The sequence below is a fragment of the Papio anubis genome, chromosome 2, assembly GCF_008728515.1.
Source record: "Papio anubis isolate 15944 chromosome 2, Panubis1.0, whole genome shotgun sequence".
In the NCBI taxonomy this organism is placed as follows: domain Eukaryota; kingdom Metazoa; phylum Chordata; class Mammalia; order Primates; family Cercopithecidae; genus Papio; species Papio anubis.
The window spans coordinates 47158585-47181849 of record NC_044977.1 but is presented as its reverse complement, the minus strand read 5'-3'; the positions used below and the strand labels follow the sequence as shown (position 1 = coordinate 47181849).

General features: G+C 47.4%; 1 protein-coding gene across 6 annotated transcripts in view; it reads left to right on the top strand.

The window, feature by feature from the left end:
• The window catches only part of MGLL (monoglyceride lipase), a 136815-nt gene that overhangs the window by 78844 nt on the left and 34706 nt on the right, over nucleotides 1–23265 (top strand). The window lies entirely within an intron of this gene.

The following is a 23265-nucleotide window of genomic DNA, read 5'->3' as shown; positions in this document are numbered from 1 at the left end:
CCCCAGTAGACGAGAGGGAGACTTCCTACGGGAGTGGCAGAAGACAGGATGGATGGCATGCATGCCTTTGGAGGGAGTGGACGCAGAGGGAGACGGAAGAGTGGAATGTGAGCCTGCAGTTCTACCCCCATAAAGACTAGAGGGCCAGGTTGGGAGGGGACATAACTGATTCCAGACAGGTGGGAAACGTGGGGGTGGGATCCAGAGCCAAATGACACAGAAACCAGCCCAGGGATCACACCAGGGTGTCTTTAAGTGTTCCATGTGGATGAGGCCTCCAGGGCCAGAGAGAAAAGGATGGGCAGGGTGGAGAAGGGAAGATGGTGGGGGTAAAGGGGGACCGCCTGGGGGCAGATGAGGCAGGGTGGATCTGTGAGCCAAGGACAAGAGAGTGCTGTGAGCAGTGCAGAGGGGACTGCCATCTGCCCAGGAGCCATGAACTGCTTGGAGGTAGCCAGAGCTGTAGGAAGGACGCTGTGCAGAGCTGCCACGTTAGAAAACTCAGGGGCCATGGCCACATGTTTGGGGCTTGTTTTCTCCCTGCAGGAGAGTCCGGAGGATGTGCTCATTCCCGCTGGCCTCAGTTCCATCCTCACAATCCCCGGCGTTCTCGCAGTCTCCTCTTCCCCAGCCCGCCTGGCCGGTGCTGTTGGTTTCTCAATCTTCCATCTCTTCCATTTCCACCTTCCTTGTTTCTCTCTGGGCCCCCATCTCTCAAGCTGCTGTCTCTCGTTCTATTCAAACTCTGTTCTTTGCCTTCACTTCAGTAAAGTCAAAATAACTTTTGTTAACATGGTGCACAAAAATATAAAGTTCCAGCGCCAGTCTTGTGAGGGGTCAGTCTGTTGTGCAGCCTTCCCCTTCCATGCCCCGCCCCTGTGCCATCTGTCCCCACTTGCAGGGATGGCAGGTGTGACACCAGTACAGAGGCTGGGACTCTTTCAGGGCACAGCTTTGGGAAAGGCCTGTGTAGCCTGAGCAGGGCGGCTGCATCCCGGAGGATGGATGGACACTGCATCAGGAACCCCAGCATCCTGAAACAGGCTTTCTTTTTTATTATTGTTATTCATATAAATGTATGGGGCACAAGTGCAGCTTTGTTACATGGATATATTGCGTGGTGGCGAAGTCTGGGCTTTTAGTGTACCGTTCCCCGAGCAATGTACATTGTACCCACAAGTCATCTCTCATCCCCCACCCCCCATCCTTCCAGCCCTCCAGTGTCTGTCATTCCACCTTCTATGTCGATATGTGCACCTTATTTCACTCCCACCTACAGGTGAGGACATTCGGCGTTTGACTTTCTGTGCCTGAGTCATTTCACTTAAGATAATGGCCTCCAGGTCCATCCACATTATTGCAAATGACAGGATTTCACTCCTTTTGAGGTCCTAGTAGCATTCGATGTATAAATGCACCACCACATTTTCTTTATCCAGCCCTCTGTTTATGGACACTCAGGTCGATTCCTGCAAGGATGAAGTATGAAAGGTGGAGGAAGGAAGACTAGCATTTTTTGGGCGCCTACTGTATGACAAGTACTTTCACTTGCCTCCTCATTTAACCCTTTCAGCAACCCACTCAGGAAATACCCTGGCCCCTGATGGCGACTTTCATTGATGGGGAAACCAAGGATCATAGTGGTGAAGTCATTTGCAAGGTCACACAGCTACAAAGTAGCAGCTGGGGTCTGTCCCCGGATCTGATGCCATTGCCTGTGTGCTTTCTGCTGCCTGCCAGGGACTCTGCCAGTCAGCAGGTGTATGACAGAAGCATATATATTAGTCAAAACACAATCTCTGTCATCTGTTTCCTAACCCAGTTAGAGGTGATCTTAGGGACGTGGACAGCGTAGTTTAGGATCAAATGTTCCGCAAAATCTGAGTCAGGTCAGGAATTTGCCTAATTTGACATATTGTTTCCGGCCCCTTTGACATTTCCCTTCATTTGGTTCTAAATATACAGTATGGGAGATTTTTTCCTATTAAACCTTTTCCTGGGCTGTAAAAGCTCGTGGGGTTGCTGATCTTGTGGAGCTCTGCAGTTTGCTTCAAGCATTCTTTGGACTTCACAGAGCATCCTGTTATAATTCCTTGATCTCATGCATCCTATCCTGGAAGTTTCTAGTGGCAAAAGCCTCTCCCCACTCCGCAGCTGTCACTTATTTATAAGCCAGAGGCACTTTCTGTATATTCAACTTTCATCAGAGAGCTCTGAGAGAAAGGTCTGGCATTTCTGGATGATTCTGGCCAACCCAGAGCTGCACAGAGCCCTAACATTTCATGAGAGAGAAAATCAACAGGAGAATGGCCACTGTGGGCATGACACGTGGCAACATGATCACTAACCCCACAGAACCAGCCTCTTGCCACTCTCTGAAACCCAGATCGTCATCCTGCAGCGTGATACAAAAGGAAGATCATCTTGCTAGATGCCAAGAACTGTAGTTATGACACTTTTTGTCATGCTGTTTCCTCTTATTTATACAGTGGAGAGTAGGATGTTTTCAAATAAACCTTCTAAATATGAAATCCTGAGAATGCATTACTTCGAAAATGCTGCACCGTTAGCAGCCTTTTAGTTGGTTACATTATAAAGCATGTAGTAACAGCTTAAAAAAAAAATCTGAGTCGAAATGTGTTTCCAGAGCCCATATGCTAAATTCTGGCATCTTTATACCTTTTTCAAGCTGTTGTCAATTAGTAAAGAAATTAATTTCTGCCTTTATCTTTCTTGTAAAGCCGAGCTTGTACTTGGATGCTGCAGAAAGCCACAAAGGGAGACATCCTTCCTCACTCCAAGGTAACTCAGTGCAGTGGTAGTGGGGGCACGAAACATGTGCTCACTGGCCGTGGATTGAAACTGGGACCATCAGCAAACAGAAGAGAAGGAAATGGCTTTTGTTGAGGGAAACAAACTGTTCTCCAGGCCAACAAGCTGTGATCTTGGACTTTTTGCCATCTGCACATTTTTTAGAAAGCGAGAGAAGCAGAGCCCCCGTGGTCATATGCTCTTCCTTGCCCCGGAGAGGGAAGGGCGGCGTGTGGGGGTGGCAAACAGTTCTTGTCTAACACATCACCTCTCCAGCCCCTTCTACCTGTGACTTTGAGCCTCCCTTTGTTCCAGTATTCTCTGATTGGAAGGTTTTTGTTTTTGTTTTTGTTTTTTAGCATTAGTGGAATGTGTCAGCTGATGGCCAAACATAGTTTTGTAGTGGCAGCAAAAATTGATAGACATATGGCCTTTCATCTAAGGAAGTGGTTCCTTTGCTTTAATTTGTCATTGGTCTTATTTCCCTATACTTTGGTATATAGTGTCAATGCTGGTGGAATTTCTGCTATTGGATGTCACACAAGCACAGAAAATAAACCAGGCTTTCATTAGGAAACTGTGCTTGAAACAACGATAGCTAAGTTTTTTTAAAGCATAATCAAGTTGCAGCCTGAAGTAGGAAGGAAATATGGGGATGCTGGCATCCTCTCTCCAATAAAGGATCGAGGTTAAAGAATGGAATCTGAAAATACACAGCGATTGCAGGGGAATCTACTGAAACTGGAAGATTGTTTCTTGGCATGTAGGTGGCCACTGAGCTGGTTTTCTGTCAAATCACTTTTGGGTGCATTTGAAATGGCTCAAACAGGCTGGGTGCGGTGGCTCACGCCTGTAACCCCAACACTTTGGGAGGCCGAGGCAGGCGGATCACCTGAGGTCAGGAGTTCGAGACCAGCTCGGCCAACATGGCAAAACTCCATCTCTACTAAAAATACAAAAATTAGACGGGCTTAGTGGTGGGCACCTGTAAGCCCAGCTACTAGAGAGGCTGAGGTAGGAGAATCACGTGAACTTGGGAGGTGGAGGTTGCAGTGAGCCGAGATCACGCCACTGCATGCCAGCCTGGTGACATAGCAAGAAATGGGTCAAGCAGCCCCATGGTCTCTTCCTGTAATCAGGGCTTCCAAATCCGCAGGCTGAAAGCCCAGATTATGTTCTGATCCACCGTTTGGGTCATGTATAATAGTGATATGGCTCTCTCTCTCCCCACCAAAGGTAGAGAAAACAGGTTGCCTTAAGAAAAGAAGCAAGGGGCCGGGCGCGGTGGCTCAAGCCTGTAATCCCAGCACTTTGGGAGGCCGAGACGGGTGGATCACGAGGTCAGGAGATCGAGACCATCCTGGCTAACACGGTGAAACCCCGTCTCTACTAAAAAAATTCCAAAAACTAGACACGAAAACAAGCCCTTCTGTAGCATTTTTTTTTTTTTTCCTTTTTGAGACAGAATCTCGCTTTGTCTCCCAGGCTGGAGTGCAGTGGGGCCATCCCAGCTCACTGCAACTTCAGCCTCCTCGGCTCAAGCGAGTCTCCTGCCTCAGCCTCCCGACTATCTGGGACTATAGGCACCCGCCACCAAGCCTGGCTGATTTTTGTATTTTTAGTAGAGGTGGGATTTCACCATGCTGGCCAGGCTGGTCTTGAACTTCTGACCTCAGGTGATCCGCCCACATTGGCCTCCCAAAGTGCTGAGGTTACAGGCGTGAGCCACTGCGCCGGGTCTGCTTTCTGTAACTTTTATCTGTAAACCAAGTACTATAGTAGAAAGAAGGTGGGTTTTGCCCCCTATTATATAATAAGGACATTTTTTCAAATGGTAACTCCTGTGCTGACAAGGATATGGCAAAACTCAAACTTCCATACTTTGCTGATGGCAATGAAATGTCAAGCTGAAAAGCATTTTTAGTTTTATGTATTAGGACTCATAAAAATATTGGTATCTTTTGATCTAGAAATCCCATTTTGGGAAGTTTATCTCGAGAATTCCATAGACATCTGTAAAAAGATGTTCATTTCAGTGTTATTTTGGCTCAAGCCTGTAATCCTAGCACTTTGGGAGGCCGAGACAGGTGGATCACGAGGTCAGGAGATCGAGACCATCCTGGCTAACCCGGTGAAACCCCGTCTCTACTAAAAAATACAAAAAACTAGCCGGGCGCGGTGGCGAGCGCCTGTAGTCCCAGCTACTCGCGAGGCTGAAGCAGGAGAATGGTGTAAACCTGGGAGGCGGAGCTTGCAGTGAGCTGAGATCTGGCCACTGCACTCCAGCCTGGGCGACAGAGCGAGACTCCGCCTCAAAAAAAAAAAAAAAAGAAGAAGTAAAAAATCGAAGTCACTCTCAATGCTCCACAATAAGTAGTTGAGTCTTGATGTATCCCCCGATAGGATATTATGCAGTCAGTGTAAGTCATGAATACAAATGATGCAACAATGTGCAAAAATATTCACAGATTATGTATGTGAAGTTACAAGTCAACTCTAAGCCCCCAGCATCCAACCAAGACCTGACACAAAACAGGTATTTAGGAAATGCTTGTTACATTGAAAGTGACCTGCTTGCACGATCTTTCTGTAGCAACCAGATAGAAAAAGGCTTTGTCTAGTGGAAGGGCTGACCTTGTCCCCACCCAGCCCCTAACGCACACCCTGGGAACCATGAGACAAGGGGATGTTGACTGAGCAAGAAGGCAAATTACACTCCCTGGCTGTTCCTGCTGGAAGGCTCGTCTGTGGCCGCTCCCCACAAACCTCTGCCCCTGTGTAACACATGTGTTGTGGTGTCCTAGCGCGGGCCTCGTGCTGACAAAGGAGTAAGCCCACACCAGGCGGCTTTGTCTTTCCTGGGAGGTGGGGTCTGGCTGGGAAGAGCCAGAGAGGGCCATGCCCCCTGGGAGCACCCAGCCTGCCCTGGCATCCAGAGCCACACTCGGGGCCACCCCACAGTCTGCTCTGGACAGGTCCACTCTCCCCCCCAAGAAAGCAGGAGGAGTGGGCATGGCCTCCAGCTGAGGTCATCATGCACGCCGTGTTGTATGTTTCCATTCTCATTCACTCCGCCCCACTGTGTCTCTGGATGTCACATCCTAGGTGCTGCTGGGTCTGTTTCCTGTGATGAAGAAGAACATTCTATCCATAGAATGTAGAGGAAACACAGAGACCTGGTTGTCCTGTATCTCTTTGGACACAGCCGCGCTCAGGCACCTGGCCACAGAGAGGCTGTCACTATTCACTGTGGCCGAAGGTCCAGTGGTTAGGACTACCAGGTCAGGCTCTGTGCTCACTGGGGGTGGCTGTGGGGAGCAGCATTTTCCCTGAGGCTGGGGCCAGGCATTGGTACCTGCAGCCTGGGCCAGTCCAGCTCCGGGGAAAGCTTGCACTGCTGTGGGGGTGTTCTGCTCTCCTGGGACCTACCTGGCTGAACAGAACACTTTTCCCGTGCTGTGTTCTTGTATGAAAGCGGATGTCCAGAATCCAGCCCTGGGAGGTCCCCACACTACGTCGGCACAGTCACATTTTGTCCTCTCCAAGCCTCACCTCCACCCTCAGTGTGGGGAGGTTTCCTTCCAGGCCAGCGTCACACCATTGGCCCTGCACTGGTGACTTCATCCTCCACCTGGCATATATTTTCATCCTGAAGTTTACGTGACTCGGACCACAGGCCACTTCCTCTGGGGTGTACCCCCTGCTGCCCTGCACAATCCCCACAGAACTGGAACCTCAGGGCCCCCGGAGAGCCCCTGCCTTCCTTTCTCTTGAATTCTCCAAGCTGAAGGGTGAGGCCGGCAAACGGCGACCTGGGTCCCGGCAGTCCTCAGAGGGCTTTTTGCAAAGTCCACTCAGACTTTTTAAAACTGGAACTGATACAGACAGATACTATATGATTCCACCTACATGAAGTCCTAGGGCAGTCAAACTCATGAAGACAAAAAGTCAGTGGTGGTTGCCAGGGGGTGGGTGCAGGAAAGACAGAGTTGCTGAACGAGGACCGCGTTTCAGCTGGGGAGGATGGCAGGGTTCGAAGCTGGACAGTGCTGGTAGCTGCATGTCTGTGTGAACGAGCTTCATGCCGCAAATGGTGACTTCGGACAGTGAAGACGGTCAATTTAGGTTATGCACATTTACCACAAGTTTTTAAAAAGAGAACTAGGAAATGACCTTAAAACTGGATTTCTAGCTTCTCTTGAACATTTGGAAGACTGGGCCACACTGGACCCACATTCCTGTGTGGCCTGGACCTGCCAATGCCAGGGCTTTCCCCGTCAGAGCTGCCTACCGGCTCCGCAGGCCTCTGAGCGGGCTCCCCGCACATGCAAGCAGACTTGCTGTGTGTGTGTCTGGCCCCAGGCCCACACCTGCATTTTATGAGTCTCTGTATGTGCTTCACCTAGACACTGGCCAGCATACAGCAAGCGCTTAGCAAAGGTGTGCTGGGGGCTGGCTGCGTGCACACTTGGAGGATGGTAGAAAGCATCTCCAGGAACCCCCAAAGCCTCAAAGAAGCAGCACAGTACCACTGGTCCACACCCCTGTGTGGCATTCAGTTGTCCATGTAAGAGTTCCATGAATGAAATCTCAGGCCTGCTGCTCCAACCCAAAGCCCTCCATAAGGTCACCAGCATGGCCGGTTTGCAGTATAACCTTCCAGAGCTTTCTCTCTGCTTTGATATCACGTATGAGCCACAGGAAACAGTAGTATTTTATGGGTTTTTAAAAGCATCAGTGGTGAGCTACGTAGGCGTCATTCAGCAGTTTAAGCTTTTTCTATCCACAGTGGGTCTTGGAGGTCTTCCCAGGCCAGTTCACACAGTTCACGTTGGCAACTTATTGAAAGGAGACCAAACTAATAATACTTAATTATTTCTGGTTGGCAGGAGTGGTTTGACTTTTAGTTTTTATTTCTACAACCAATATTTACTGCCCACTTATTCTGTGTCTGGTGCTGCTCCAAGCACTTTATAGCAATTATCTCAGTTAAACTCACTAACAAGCCAAAGAGGTGGGGACTTGCACTACCCTCAATTTGCAAAGGAGTCGACTGAGCCTTAAAGAAGTTGAGCCCCCTACAAGAGGCCTCCCTGTGGTGGAACCAGATTTGATCTGAAGAAGTCTAATTCTGGGGTCTTTGCACTTAGTGGCTACTTGAGGCTTTTCTAGATTTTTCTGAGGTAGCTCCCTTGAACATGTTTTACTTTTTCAATCAGAGCAGAGATGCAGTGTGTATCATTTAAGATGCAGGCAAACTGACACAGGCATTTTCTTCATTCCACCTGGTGCCTCCTGAATCGAAGGCATCTTCAATACTGCCTGCTAGAATTTTCTGCGATGGTGGACATGTTCTACCTCTGCCCAACCTGTGTGGAAGTGACTGGTTGCATGTGGCCGTAGAGCACTTGCAGGTAGCTGGTAAGACTACAGGACTGAGTTTTTCCATCTTTTTCATTTTAATTGATGTAAATGTAAGCATAGCTGACCTGTGCAGCTGTGCAGATTGGGACCTCTCCTTTATGCAGTCACACTGTCTGTTGGCATCCAGGGACTCTGTGCCCTGCTGCAGAAGCCCCCCATACCACCCTGCCACTTGGTACTCAGGAGCGCTCACTCCTGCAGGGGCTGGACTGGCCCTCTCCCCTTATGCTGGAAGCTGAGGAGTGTGCCCAGATGGCAAGGGTGCATGGAGAGGGCCAGATAATCCCTTTCTAACCTCTCTGCAGGCAGGCCCAAGGGCTGGGACCCAGGCTGCAGGGTGCTCCAGCCTGGCAGGTGGCTCCTGCCCAGGGCCTCCCTCTGTCTGTCCATGGTTGTGAGCAACCCAGGGCTGAGTGGGTGCTGAACACCGGAGGCCTGACCAGACTCCACCCCTCCACCAGCAGCATCTGGGAGGTAGAGTTGTGATTCCAGAAATAAGGCCTCCCAAGGCGTGGCTTGCTCCTGTGTTTGCTGGAGGATTCAACAAGAAAGATCTAGGTTACCATTTCCTGCTTCCAGGAACCAAGAACACTTTTTTTATTTTAAAGAGACAGGATCTTACTGTCACCCAGGCTGGAGCTGGAGTGCAGTGGTGAAATCATGGCTCACTGCAGCCTCAACTTCCCGGGCTTAAGCGATCCTCCCGCCTCAGCTTCCCGAGTAGCTGGAACTACAGGCGTGTGCCACCACGCTTGGCTAATTTTTTGTATGTTTTGTACAGGTGGAGTTTCAGCATGTTGCCCAGGCTGGTCTCGAACTCCTGGTTTAAGCCATCCGCCCACCTTGGCCTCCCAAAGTGCTGGGATTACAGGTGTGAGCCACTGCGCCCAGCCACACGAGCACTTCTTACGTTATTCTTACTTAGATAATATTACCATGTGCCGTATGTGAATGCATAATTAATGCCTGTTTTAAGAAGCAGTTGATGGGCGGTGGCTCATGCCTATAATCCCGACTGGGGCAGGGGATCACCTGAGGTCAGAAGCTCGAGACCAGCCTGACCAACATGGTGAAACCCAATCTCTACTAAATACAAAAAATTAGCCGGGTATGGTGGTGCACGCCTGTAATCCCAGCTACTTGGGAGGCTGAGGCAGGAGAATTGCTTGAACCCGGGAGGCAGAGGTTGCAGTGAGCCGAGATTGTGCCATTGCACTCCAGCCTGGGCAAGAAGAGTGAAACCCTGTCTCAAAAAAAAAAAGAAGCAATTGATGATTTCACTATATCCTGGAGGTGGCCAGTGATGTCCCGGAATTGCAAAAGACCCGGGCAGATGTTCCAGTGCGGAGAATACAGGGCCGCTTTGGTCTGCAGCCTCAATTTTCATAATGACTCTTATCATGGCAGTGAGCATTTATTGAGTGCTTCCTGTGTGCCCTGCTCCGTGCTAGCCACCATCCATTCTCTCCCTCACTAATCCTCACAGCACCTTCTGATGTGGGCTTGTGAGTGCCCCTTATTGCGGGTGACGAGGCTGAGCCTTCAGAAAGTGAAGTCACTGCCCAAGGTCACACAGAGGTGACCTCCACCTTACTACCGTCACACATCAGAGGGTGCTGTGAGGATTAGTGAGCAAGGGAATGGATGGTGGCTACCACAGAGTGGGGTAAACAGGAAGCACTCAGTAAATGCTCAGTGCTGTGATAAGGGTCATTATGAAAATTGCGGCTGCGGACCAAAGCGGCCCTGTATTCTCCTCACTGGAACATCTGCCCGGGTCATTTGTAATTACTGGCCACCTCCAGGATACAGTGATGCTGGCCTTAGCCTCCTCATCTTCCACCTGGCGGATGGGGACTCTTCCCTCCCAGCTTGGGTTGTTATTAAACAAGAGGAGAGCCGGGCGCGGTGGCTCATGCCTGTAATACCAGCACATTGGGAGGCTAAGGCAGGTGGATCATTTGAGGTCAGAGTTCTAGACCAGCCTGGCCAACATGGTGAAATCCTGTCTCTACTAAAAATACAAAAAATTAGCTAGGCATGGTGACATGCAATTGTGGTCTCAGCTACTCAGGAGGCTGAGGCAGGAGGATCATTGGAGCCCAGGAGGTCGAGGTTGCAGTGAGCCGAGATTACACCACTGCACTCCAGCCTGGGCGACAGAGTGAGACCCTGTCTCAAGAAATAAATATAAATAAATAAATAAATAAACAAGAGGAGTAGCAGGCCCAGTGGCCTGGCATGGGACCAGGCATACCGCAAGCCCTTAACAAATGAGACTCTTTTCTGTTTGCCTTCATAACATCTTAGCGGAGTTTAAATTTGGAATGGTGCTTATTCATTCATTAAACCCCAGTGAAAGGAGCCCCTCCCCTCACCCAGCCCTGCCTGCGCAGGGATGCATGAAGCGGAAGTCTCCAGGGCAGCGGAGCCATTTCTCACAGGTGTTCTCTCTAGGACCAGACTCATTTACTCTTTGTGACTCATGACTCTTTCGCTGACCTAACTGCTGCCTTTTCTGGAAGCTCTGGGATCCTGACTTCAGTTGTTTTTAGTTGCATATTGCCCAGGCTTTCTAAAAGTTTCACTTCTTAATTGTTAAAAAATGTAGCATCTCACATCCTGGAGTAATGAATGTCCGTTTCTTTTTAAAGCAATTTGCTTTTCCTCATACAATTTTCCTTGTTTTTTTAAAGTGATACAACGATTTCAGCCGAAGGGGAACTTGGGTTGCCACGTGTCTGTACTTTTATTAGGTTTGACTGACCCTAAGCTCCAAACGATGGAACTAGCACTATTTGGGAACTTCTGTAATCTCACGGAGGACAACAGATCTAACTGAATGCTTTTAAGTGAAAATAAAAAGATCTCTTCCATGTTAAACCTGGGAGTTTTTAGTGTGAAGGAACTGAGCCCAAAGATGGCTTAACGCTCGCACTCTAAGAAAGTCAGGATTCTAACTGAAGGTGCAGACCAGCTGCCCCATCTCTTTGCAGAGTTGAACAGGACAAAATCCTTGTAAGTGGGAGAGATACAGACTAGATTTTTCAGAAGGATCTCCCCCTGGAAGGACGTAAGCACCAAGAGAATGCCCGAACTTATACATTTTTCTCCTCTGAAACCATACAAAGGAAGGGAATGGGAGAAGGCAGGGAGCGAGCGCGTGCTGGAAACCCACCTTTTGCTGGGTATGTTGTGCTGTTTCATTTATTCCCCCAACAACTTGAAGAGGAGACAGGCAGGGAGGTGACAGGAGGTAACTACAATCTTGGAATTTGTGTTTCATTCCCTTGCTTTTTTATTTTATGTGTTTATCACATAAGTATGGGTCTCTAAAAATATGTATATTGGCTTTTGCTTGTTTTCTTAACATTATAAAATGGCGTCATACTTACCGCAGTCTTCCATGACTTGCTTTCTTCACTTTGTATTTCTTTTCTAAGATTCATCAGTGCTGCTTTGTGTAGCTCTAGTTTATTTGCTTTTCACTACTGTGTGATAATCCATTTGCCACAATGTATCCATTCTCTAGTTATGACAACAGGGGCTGCTGTCAACAGTCCCATTCCTGTGTCTAAGAGCTTCTCTTGGACATACATCCTGGTGTGGAATTGCTGGGTTGTAAAGTATAGAAATTCAACCTTACTGGATACCAAATTGTTCTCCCAAGGAGGTTGTACTAGTTTCTCTCCCTCCTGTTGCAACATGTATGAGTTTGGGACTTCCTTTAGATCTAAAAATAGGGACTAAGGCAATTCTTCCTTTCTGCTCCTAAAACAAAGGCTTGTTCCACTCTGGTGTTCATCAACAAATGACTTTAATTCTTCCTTTGGGTCTGAATGAGCCAAGACTCCCACATTGGACTCCTCCAGATCCATTGTGTGGTTCTTGAGACTAGAGGCCCCACAGTGATGGTCTGTCTTATTGCCCTGACCACACATTCTGCAAGATTCCTCCTTTCTGGTGCTGGCTGACCTCCTGTGGGTTGGCCAGGAATGCAGGGCAGACAGCCGAATTGTAAGGGAGGGAAGTGTCTGTCTTCTTCACAGTCAGGTGCTCCCATCTCTCCAGAGCCTCAGCTGGTGTGCCTCCTGTGACTGGCTGCCTTAGTCACCCGAGGAGAGATGACCAGGAAAATCCAGAGAGAAGGCATTTGCTGGACTGAGGGGGATAAACGGCCCGTGGAAAGGTGGATTGCTCCTTGGACCTCTTCACCTGGGGGCTGTCAAGTTGAGACAGAGCCAAGACAAGAGCCCTTTTTCAAACGTGTTCTTTTATTTTTTAATGGAGCTGGTTTATTTGGCAGGCTAGCAAATCCTGCAGGGCCCCTGTGCGGCCACTCTGGAGGGTCAGGGAGACACTGTGTGGCTGGCACCTGCAAAGGAGCAGGGGTGAGAAATGAGGAGAAGTGTCTGTCTGTGCAGAACCCCCAGTGGAGAGCGTGTGGGCTCAGAGTTAGGATAAATGAAGGCACAGGCACACTGCAGACCCCGATGGGAGAGGCAGTGGGCGATGTTTCCATGGTGAAATGGAATACTGGGAGCCAGGTGTCCTGGCGCCTCATGGCAGCCCCTCCTTACTCTAGGCTGGCGTCGCTGGCATTCGTCTTTGAGCTGATGAGGGACCAGACCAGTCCCAGGTTAGCACCTGAATCCACTTTCCTGCATTTTGGATAACACATATTGTGTCTTTCCTCTGGTTATAAAAGTGAGACCTGATCAAGGTAGATTCAAGGGAAAACAGCACTGCCTCAAGGCAGCCATGGAGCCCACAGGGTTAAGGGAGCGGGCTCCAGAATTAGACTCCTTAGACCAACCCGGCTCCACCACAGGAAGGGCTCCAGCAGGGTTTTCTACTTCAGGCCTGGGCCTCCTGCTCTGCAAGGAACACCCACTTTCCTCTGCAGGGCCGCAACGCCATGCGATTGGGAGGCAGGCTGGAGGGGCTTGGCCGCCCTGCCCTCTTTACTGGGCTCTTCAGTGACTTGCTCCACATCAGCACACCCAGCCAGGTGCAGCTGCGCACCCAGCCACTCCATCCCTCTGCTCAGAGGCCAAGCTTCCCCCTCTGAACCCTTCAAGTCAGAGCGATGGCTGCATAGGGTCCTTTCTCCCCAGGGAGGCATGGAGCTGGTGGATGAAGCTTTTGACAAGACTTTTCTATAATGGTCTTGCGGAGACAGTGATATAATGAGGCCAAATTAAAAAAAAATGCAAACATCCCTCTTGTGCCTAAAACTCTCCTCAGCCTCCCGTCTCTCCAGGTAGAGGCCAGCATCCTTACCATGGTCTCAGGCCACATCCTCCCAAGACACTGACACCTCTCCTCCCATGCAGGAGCCTGCATCTGCCTTGCTTCCCAGGCCTGAATCCCCCTCACTCTTGTTACCGGAAGGGGGTCCTTATCCAGACTCCAAGAGAGGGTTCTTGGATCTCACGCAAGAAGGAATTTAGAGGGAGTCCATAGAGTAACATGAAAGCAAGTTTATTAGGATGGTAGAGGAATAAAAGAATGGATACTCCATAGACAGAGCAGCCCTGAGGGCTGCTAGTTGCCCATTTTTATGGCTATTTCTTGATGGTATGCTAAACAAGGGGTGGATTATTCATGCCTCCCCTTTTTAGACTATACTGGGTAACTTCCTGACGTTGCCATGGCGTCTGTAAACTGTCATGGCTCTGCTGAGACTGTGGCAGTGAGGACAACCAGAGGTCACTGTTGTCGCCATCTTGATTTTGGTGGGTTTTAGCCGGCTTTTTTACTGCAACCTGTTTTATCAGCGAGGTCTTTAGGACCTGTATCTTGTGCCAAGCTCCTATCTCACTCTGTAACTTAGAATACCTCCATCGTCTGTGAATGCAGCCCAGTAGGTCTAAGTCTCGTTTTATCCAGCCCCTGTTCAAGATGGAATTGCTCTGGTTCAAATGCCTCTGGTACTCTCACCCTCCTTCCACCCCCCACTCCTCCCAGAACTCCCTGGGCTGGAGAAGTCACTGAACCTCCTGAGACCCAGTCATGGTGTCCGTCAGTGCACTCGGTGGCCTCATAGACATGAGGTCTCCAGTGGACATTTGCTGCCATTTGTTGTGGTTACTTCCAGGGTCAGGGTCAGCCTCTGCCCAGCCCTTCTGTTCCCATTGTATCTCACTCTTAGACATTTGTGAAGTCTTCAAAAGAACATTTCCCAGTGGCCTCCCTGTTTGCACATCTGCAGGTGCTGGTGAGTGTAAACAACCTGTCCCTGCCTGACACGGAGCCAGACCCTTCTCAGGACTCACCTGGGGTGAGCAACTGCAGGCACATATCACCAAGAAATCCGGGCGGGCTTGTAGGGAAGATACCAGCCCTGTGTTTTCACAGTGGGTTCTTTATCTTGTTGAGAAGGCTTTCCTTTCCCTCCTCAATCTTCGTCCCCTGCTTCCTGCTGTGTTTTGCCCTGAGCTGTAAGAATGACAACCCTGGGTCTGGAGTTCACGCCCTGTACTCAAGCCCCTTCCCTGTGGCTCACTCACTGGGGGCTGAGCTCCACCGTTTAGTCTCTCCAGGGTTAGTTTCCTTTGCTAGAAAATGGGAAAGGAATCCCTACCTCACAAGCTTGTGGGGATCAAATGAAACAAACTCTGGGAAAAGTGCTTTGTGGGTTATGAACTCTCACACAAATACCACGTGCTGTTTTTACTGCTTGTTAAAGGCTTCACCTCGCTTTCCTTATGCAAAGCTATATTTTACCAGCTTTTTCTTCTGTAAGAAAATGAATGCTAAGTAAGCCTGGTTCCCTGAAAAAAGGGAAGTGAAGTGAGAGGTCAGCTCTTCCCATTCCAGCAGTAACAGGATCACCAGCTTTCTGTAGGTTCCCGGGGGACTCTTTGCTCATGGTAATGACATGGAAAGTTATTTTCAGACAGAAATATTTTGTAGGAGACTATTTAATCATTCAACAAAGAATTATCATGAATTTATTATACTTTTCATCAAATGCAGCACTGGGGTGTTTAAGAGTACCTAGGATCTGTTTTAATTGGGTGTGGTAAGACACACAGACATGAAAATGACTGTCATGAGGGGAGAAGTTTATTCCATTAACAGGTCCCTAGAAACAGATGGCAAAGCACTCCATGCAGGGCCCTGCAGGGGAGCACTGGGCAGGTCAGGGGCCAGAGGGAGAGGGGACTGTGGGCCGGGGCTTTTATTGTGGCTTCCAAAGGGAAGAACAGGTGAGGTGCAGTGAGCAGGTTTAGGTTTGATTAGTTTGAAGAATTTCAGGGCTCTGAGATGCAGGGCTGTCCTTAATTGTCTGGTGCCTGGCCCTGAGGTGATCAGGACAGGGGGACAGTGGCCTGGAGCGGGAAAGTCTGATAAAGGTGGTTGAAGTCCCATCCACCATGGGGTGGGGCTGTCTTTCCAGGATCAGCAAGGCTTGAGATGTTAAAGCATCAAAGTATAGAAAATTTAAAAATATAGTTAATACATAGAGACACAAAACTAAAAATATCTTAAAGTCTGCAAAGCAAGGTTCTTTAAAAATAATAATAATAATAATAATAATAATAAACACCAAGAGAGCAGCCAGGCATGGTGGTGCACGCCTGTAGCCCCAGTACTTGGGAGGCTGAGGCAGGGGATTGCTTGAGCCCAGGAGTTTGAATCCACCCCGGGCAACATAACAAGACCTTGTCTCTAAAACAAATATGTAAATACATAAATAAAACCAGGAGAAAAAGAATTCTCATTGCAGATGCAAAGCTACTTCTCAACAAACTCTGTTTCCATGGTGGTCAAGGAAACATATGCATCAGCTATAGCTAGAGTAATGGAATTGAGTTTCTTTGGTAAGTGGCCATTATGGAAACATTGCCGACAATTCATTTCAACAGACATTGATCAAACACCCACCTTCTGCTAGGCCTGTGCCAGGAACCTTAGGGAATGCACAGGTGAATAAAGTATGATCCTTGCTCTCCAAGACGGCCGTGGCAGACATGGGCACGTGCACGCTGCATTCCCTCCCTGAGTCCACGCAGACATCATTGTTCACTCAGGACTTTTTTGCGCCCCATCCAACCACACTCGCCTTAGAAGTCGCTGCAGCACAGAACAGCAGGCAGCCTCTGCCACCAACCAGAGTCATGTGGCACCCCTGCTCTCAGGACCCTCCATCTGTAGGGTGGAGGGTGGTGCTGGAGGAGGACTGTGATCAACTCACATGTGACAGGGGCAAGAAGTGCTTCAGGGGTATGGAAGGGGTATGTTGCCTTTGAACTTGCAGTAGCTTCTTCTCCAATCTGCCTGCCCACCCCAAGCTCTCCATGACCCACCTCCTCTTCCGGAAGCTGCACCTGCATTGAGGGAATTACAGTGGATGCCGTGGATGACAGGATTTAAAGGGCCTTAAAGGACTGGGGCAGGGTGAAGACATCAAGGAGAGGCTGCCCGTTCAGAGGCACAGGGCAGAAATGTGTGCGCATGCTTCAGGAACTGTGGGCAGGTGGGTGTGCACGTGGCTCAGAATGTGGCAGAGGAACCAGTAGGAGCCTTCCTGGGAGGCTGGGAATACTGGGCTGGGATGTGCAGGCTGCATTCTCAAACAGTGGGGGCTGTTGGACTACAACACCATCAGAGCAGCTTCCAGAAGAGGAGGTGGGTCATGGAGAACTTGGGGTGGGCAAGGAGATTGGAGAAGAAGCTACTGCAAGTTCAAAGGTAGCAAGGGTCTCCACCCCTACCAGGATATGATGTGCAAAGAAGGAGACTGGATGTAGAAATCTAGAAGGACTTGGGGACCAATTGGATGTGGAAAGAGAATTAAAGTCAAAGATGACAGCCCTGTTTTGAGCCTGAATAATTTGGAAGGCTTACTGGGCTGTTAACTACTATATGAAGCCCAGAAAGAGAGCCAATTATTTGCAAGCAGTCTGAGGAACTGTGGAACAGCCAGGAGAGTCTGACCATGGGTTGGCAGGGTGGATCTGTAGCTCTGGAAAGAAGCCAGAGTCAGAAACGGTTTATCCAGGAGATGCCTACATTACCATCAGAGTCAAAGCATGGGAGTGATACACTTGGACCAGGAAGAGCTCGCAGAGTGACCTGAGGCCTCCTGCACGTAACGTGTGTCAAGGGCGGGATCCTATAATGCCTCAAGAATATGGAGGCTGACTTATGAATAAGCAAACTAGCGGAGCTGAGCGGAAATCTGGAAATAGACTGGGCTTGAGTGAAAAGGGAACTTTAACACATGATAAGGATGACACTGCAATTCAGTGAAGCAGTGAAGGACTTGCTCATAAATTCTGCTGCGACAATTACGAACCATCTGCATTTTGGAACTTCCTATTGAGATGGTGGTTGCAACCACATTGTAGATACACTAAATGCCACTAAATTGGTACACTTTAAAATGGTTCATTTTATGTGCGGTGAATTTTCTGAATTGAAAAAAAGTCTGGTAAAAGATGGCTGTCTCTTACCCGACACCAAGCCAAAATCCAAATGGGTCAAAGATTGGAATGTAAAACAATGAAACTATATCTAGAGATGGATGGTGGTGATGGCTGCACAAGAATGTGAATGTATTTAATACCACTAAACTGTACATGTAAACTGGTTAATGTTTTAGGTCATGTATATTATACTGCAAAAGAAATATAAGTCACAGAAAATATGGCTGAATTCTTTTGTAACTGCGGAGTGGGTAAGGCCTTTATCACCAAGAATCAAAATTCAGAAGCCATAAAATGAAAAGACTGATAATTTGACTATTCAAAAATAAGAATCTCAAAAGAAACCAAAAGTAAGAATTCTTCTGCTTGGCTAAATATAACGTAAACAAAGCCAAAAGACAAATGACCAACTAATGTACAAAGAGCTCCTAAATGTCAAGAAGAGATGCAAAACCCCCACAGAAAAAAATAAGCAAGGATGTGAATACTCAGTTTACTAAAAAAGAAGTAATGGCTCTTAAAATCTGAGATGTTCAACCCCACTTTGTCTCCTATCATATGAGCAAAAACCTAAATGTCAAACACACAGTCTGCTGGTCACGCCAAGAGAAAGAGACCCTCTCCGGCATCTCACTCACAGAGTGAAATGCGACGCTCCCACACGGAGGGGAATTTGGTAATACCTACAAAAATTGCATATGCATTTACATTTCAGCTAAGCAATCCTGCATCTAGGCACATACCCTGAAGATACACCAACATGCAGATGACATAAAATAGTCCAAGTTTATCCACTGCAGCCAAGTGTTTAATAAATAAGAGCTTGGATACAATCCAAATGTTTCCAATGAGAGAGTGCTTGAAGAAACTACGGTTCACCCCCACAGAGGCGTACTACGCAGCAGTAAGGCAGAATGGAGGCAGGTCTGGGGTCTGTGGCACAGAGTGACCTCCAGAATGTGTTAAACGTGGGGGGAAAAAAAGACCTGGTAGAAATCCAGAAATAGAAAAGACTGTTTCTAGAGTAGGATATGTGGCGTACTATCTTTTAACTAAGAAAGGAGGAAAAATAAGAATAGATGGGTAGATGGATAAATAGATTAGACAGAGAATAGATAGATGATAGATAGATGGATAAATGGATGGATGGATGGATGGATGGATGGATGGATAAACAGGTAGTTTTCTTATTTTTGCAAAAAGAAATGATTAGAGGAAAAAAACAGAAAATAATTAGAATGATTAACCCTAGGGAACGAGCGGGGAAATGGAGGAGATGGGGTAGAAGTGAGACTTCACTGGATGAAATTTTTAATATATTTCTGACCGTTGTATCAGGTAGATGTTCTCATATCTGGAAAAGAAAATTAAATTGAAAAGCAAAAAGGAAAAACCTATAATTGGAAAGAAATTTAATTTGAAATTAATGCATCTAATTATCAAATTAGTAACATAAGCGCACAGAGAAAATAATTATAACCTGTTTGTAAGAATTTGAACTTCAAACTGAATACTCTGGTCATATTATTATTGAACTACATTCTAAAGACAAAAAAATGCAAAGTGATTCTAGCTTCTTGCCATAGGCTTATTATTGGTGGCAATATTGGTATTGTAATTTTGACACTATGCTACAAGTAAATATGTTAATGCTATTAGGAACCAAGATTTTCAATGCCAAAGAAAATAGATGAAATACAAAATCATAGAAGGTAAGAGAAAACTTTAGAACATTGATTTCTCCTTCTTTGTTTGTTTGTTTGTTTCTTTGTTTGTTTGACAGCCTTGCTCTGTTGCCCAGGCTGGAGCCCAGTGGCACGATCATGGCTCACTGCCGCCATGACCTCCTGGGCTCAAACGATTCTCTCACCTCAACTTCCTGAGTATCTGGGACTACAGGTGTGCACCACCATGCTAGGCTAATTTTTTGTATTTTTTGTAGAGATGGGGTTTTGCCAAGTTGTCCAGGCTGGTCTCGAACTCCTGGGCCCAAGAGATCTGCCCATCTTGGCCTCCCAAAGTGCTGGGATTACAGGCATGAGCCACTGCACCTAGCCAGAACATTGATTTATAGTTGAAAATATCTATATGGACACATGTTTTTTAAGAATTAAGTTTTCTTAAGTCTCACGTAAAAAAAAAAAAAAAAAAAAAAAAAGAATTAAGTTTTCCAGCTCTGCCTAATGAAGGGCATGAAAGCAAGGGCACCTCGATTGCATTGGACACTCCCAACTTTAAATCTTGATTTTTAAACACTGAAAGGAACTGGAGCTCCCTGGAGAAATGGTTAATTCCAAGTCTGGGACAAGGAAAGTATAAGGTGAGCCTGGTACATTTGTGTTGAGGAAGAGGGGAAGTTCTTGATAATGAATGGGAACACAGGAACAAGCCAAATGACACCATGAGGGGAAACAGTCAGATACAGGATGTGGGGCATTTACTAGCCTGGCCTCTCTAAGACTAAAGAAACATAGCAAACAAATACAGCATATGAATTTTGCGTCCTGGTTCTAAAACACCAGCTGTAAAATACTTGCAGACAACTGGGAAATTCGAATTTAGATTGTATATTAGATGATATTAGAGAGTTATTGCTAATTTACTTAGGCAGGAAAATGGTATTATAGTTAAGAAGAGAATGTCACTAAGCATGCTGAAGTGTTTATGGTGAAATGTTATAGTACTTATGGATTATCTTTATAACACTTTTTTATTTGGAAGTACCTTCAACTTCAAAGAAAGTTTGCAAGAATAGTATAAAGAACCCCTGTAGATCCTTTACCCAGATTTGTCCATTGTTTCTTCCTTGCTTGCTTGCTTGCTTGCTTCCTTCCTTCCTTCCTTCCTCCCTCCATCCCTCCTTTCTTTCTTGCTTTCTTTTCCTTCCTTCCTTCCTCCCTCCCTTCCTTCCTTTTCTTTCCCTCTCTCTTTCTTTCTTTTTCTTTCTTTCTGTCTTCTCTTTCTTTCACTATCTGTTTTTCCTTTTTTTTTTTTTTTGAGATAGGGTCTCCCTTTTGTCCAGGCTGGAGTGCAGTGGTGCGAACATAGCTCACTGCAGCCCCAACCTCACAGGTTCGAGTGATCCCAAGTAGATGGGATTACAGGTGTGCACCACCATGCCACCGATGCCCAGTTAATGTTTTAAATTCTTTTTTAGCAACAGGATCTCTCATTATATTGCCCAGGTGGGTCTTGAACTCTTGGGCTCAAGCGATCTTTCCACCCTGGCCTCCCAAAGCACTGGGACTATAAACATGAGCCACCTTGCCCAGCCTGCAACTTACTTTTACAAGATTCAGCCTTTTTTATATTCATAAATGTGTATATATACAGCAAATAAAATGATAACGTATTCTTTCAGTGTTTTTGTTCATTTGAAAGTTTTGTAGTAAGAAGCTGGGGAGGAGCCCTATTTCAAACGTTGGAAGATCAGGATATAGTGTCGAGTGAACAAAGCCCCACACAGAGCAGGATCTGTTTTGTGTTTCTTTGTGTTTAGGACTGGGGTAAAAATCAGGAATTGTATTTGTATTTGCATTTGCTTATAAAGAGGCTGAGACACTAAGAGAAGAGTTTAGGGGAAGATGGGGAATTGTGTGGATGGGAGGAGGTGGGAAAGGGACCGTCAGTGTACACCTTTCATATCACTTTGATTTTGTACCATGTGAATCGAGTGTCTTTTAAGATGCAATTTTTAAATTAAAAATGAATGAATGAATGAATGAATGAGTACAGAAATTAGCCAGGGTGGAAAACAGACAAAGACAACACAGCCAGATGAGAAGGAGGAGAGCCAAGGAAGTCCATTTCCAGGCGCACCCCATGACAAGGTCAGCAGGAGCATGTGGTGCTGAGTGAGCCAAGAGCTCAGAAGAGAATGGGGTAAAGGCCCACTGGGGTGGACTCAGCTGAGGGTTGCATGGAGCCTCTAGGGCTGAAGAGAGAATGTAGGTGGGGAAAGGGCCATGAGTGTGAATCACCCCTTAAGTGGGAGGGGAAGAGGGAGGGAAGAGGGAGGGAAGAGGGCGGCTTGCGGGCTGTGGATGAAGGAGGGAGGACAGGGATGTAGCTGACACGGGGAGCAGGCTGGGCTGGGAGTGGTTGGAATCAGAAAGGGGGATGCTTCCAATATAGAGGGTCGTTTTGGACTGTCCCCTTGTTTTCAAAAAAGATGAGTGATACTATGTCCCCAGGATTATTAGGTAGCATTGCAAGTTTTGGGAGCATAGAAACATGCGGAAGAGATGCCCAGATGAACTTGTTTGGAGACCAAGCCTGTGGGAAGAGGGAGCCTGTCACTGGGCAGCCCTGGTGTTGCCTTGGCTCAGCGTTTGTGTGCAGCCAGGCCTCAGGCTTTAGAGTGAGAGCAGCAGCCCCTGCGGAGGAGTAGGGGCTGTGTGCTGAGAGATGTTCCAATGGATATGGGGGATCATGCCTCAAAAATTCAACACAGAATCACCATCTGACCTAGCAACACCGCTTCTGGGTATTACCCCAAAGAATTGAAAACTGGGACCTGAAGAGAGATTTGCACACCCATGTTCACGGCAGCATCATTTGCAATAACCAAAAGGTGGGAACAGCCCAAATGTCCGTCGACAGATAAATGTATAAACGCAACATGGTCCATCCACAGAATGGAATATGATGCAGCTTTATAAAGGAAGGAAATTCTGACATACATGACTACATGGATGCACCTTGAAGATACCGTGCTATGTGAAATAAGCCAGACACAAAAAGGACAAATATGACCTGATTCCACTCAAATGAAGTCCCTAGAGCAGTTAAATTTATAGAAGCAGAAAGTGTAATAGAGGGTGCCAGGGGTGTGGGGGAAGAGAGAGTAAGAAGAAAATGGGAGTTGGGGTTTAATAGCTAGTATGAGTTTGCCAGGGCTTCCATAATGAAGGACCCCAGACTGGGGCCTCAACAACAGACATTTACTGTCTCACAGTTCCAGAGGCTGGAAGTCCAAGATCAGGGCACCAGCAGGGTTGGTTTCTCCTGCATGCTCTCCTTGTGTTGTAGATGGCTGCCGTCTCCCTGCATCCTCACATAATCTTCCCTCTATCTGGGTTGTAATCCCCTCTCCTTACAGGACACCAGTCATTTGGATTTGGGCCCACCCTAAGGACCTCATTTAACTTAATCACGTTTTTTAAGACCCTGTCTTCAAATAAGGTCCCATTCCAAGATCTTGGGGGTTAGAGCTTCAACATATGGATTTGGGGGTCACAAGTCAACCCATATCAATTGGTGTGGAGTCTCAGCATGGGAAGGTGAAAAAGTACAGAGTTGCACAATAATGTCCTTGATGCCACTGAACTGTACATTTAAAAATGGTTCAAACAGCAAAATTTATGTTATGGATATGATAGCACAGTAAAAAGTAAAAATAAATTTTAAAAGAGAAAACTACTCAGAAGGGCAAGGAAAAGGGGAATGTTGCCGAGAGGGTAGTGGGACCCTCGGGCCCAGTGGGATAGTCAAAGAGACCATGGGATGGTGGCTGGGAAGGTGGGTGAGGGGGACAGGCCAGTGGGAAACACGGCAGCTCGGGGCCTGACAGCAGGAGGGTCTCCAAGCTGGA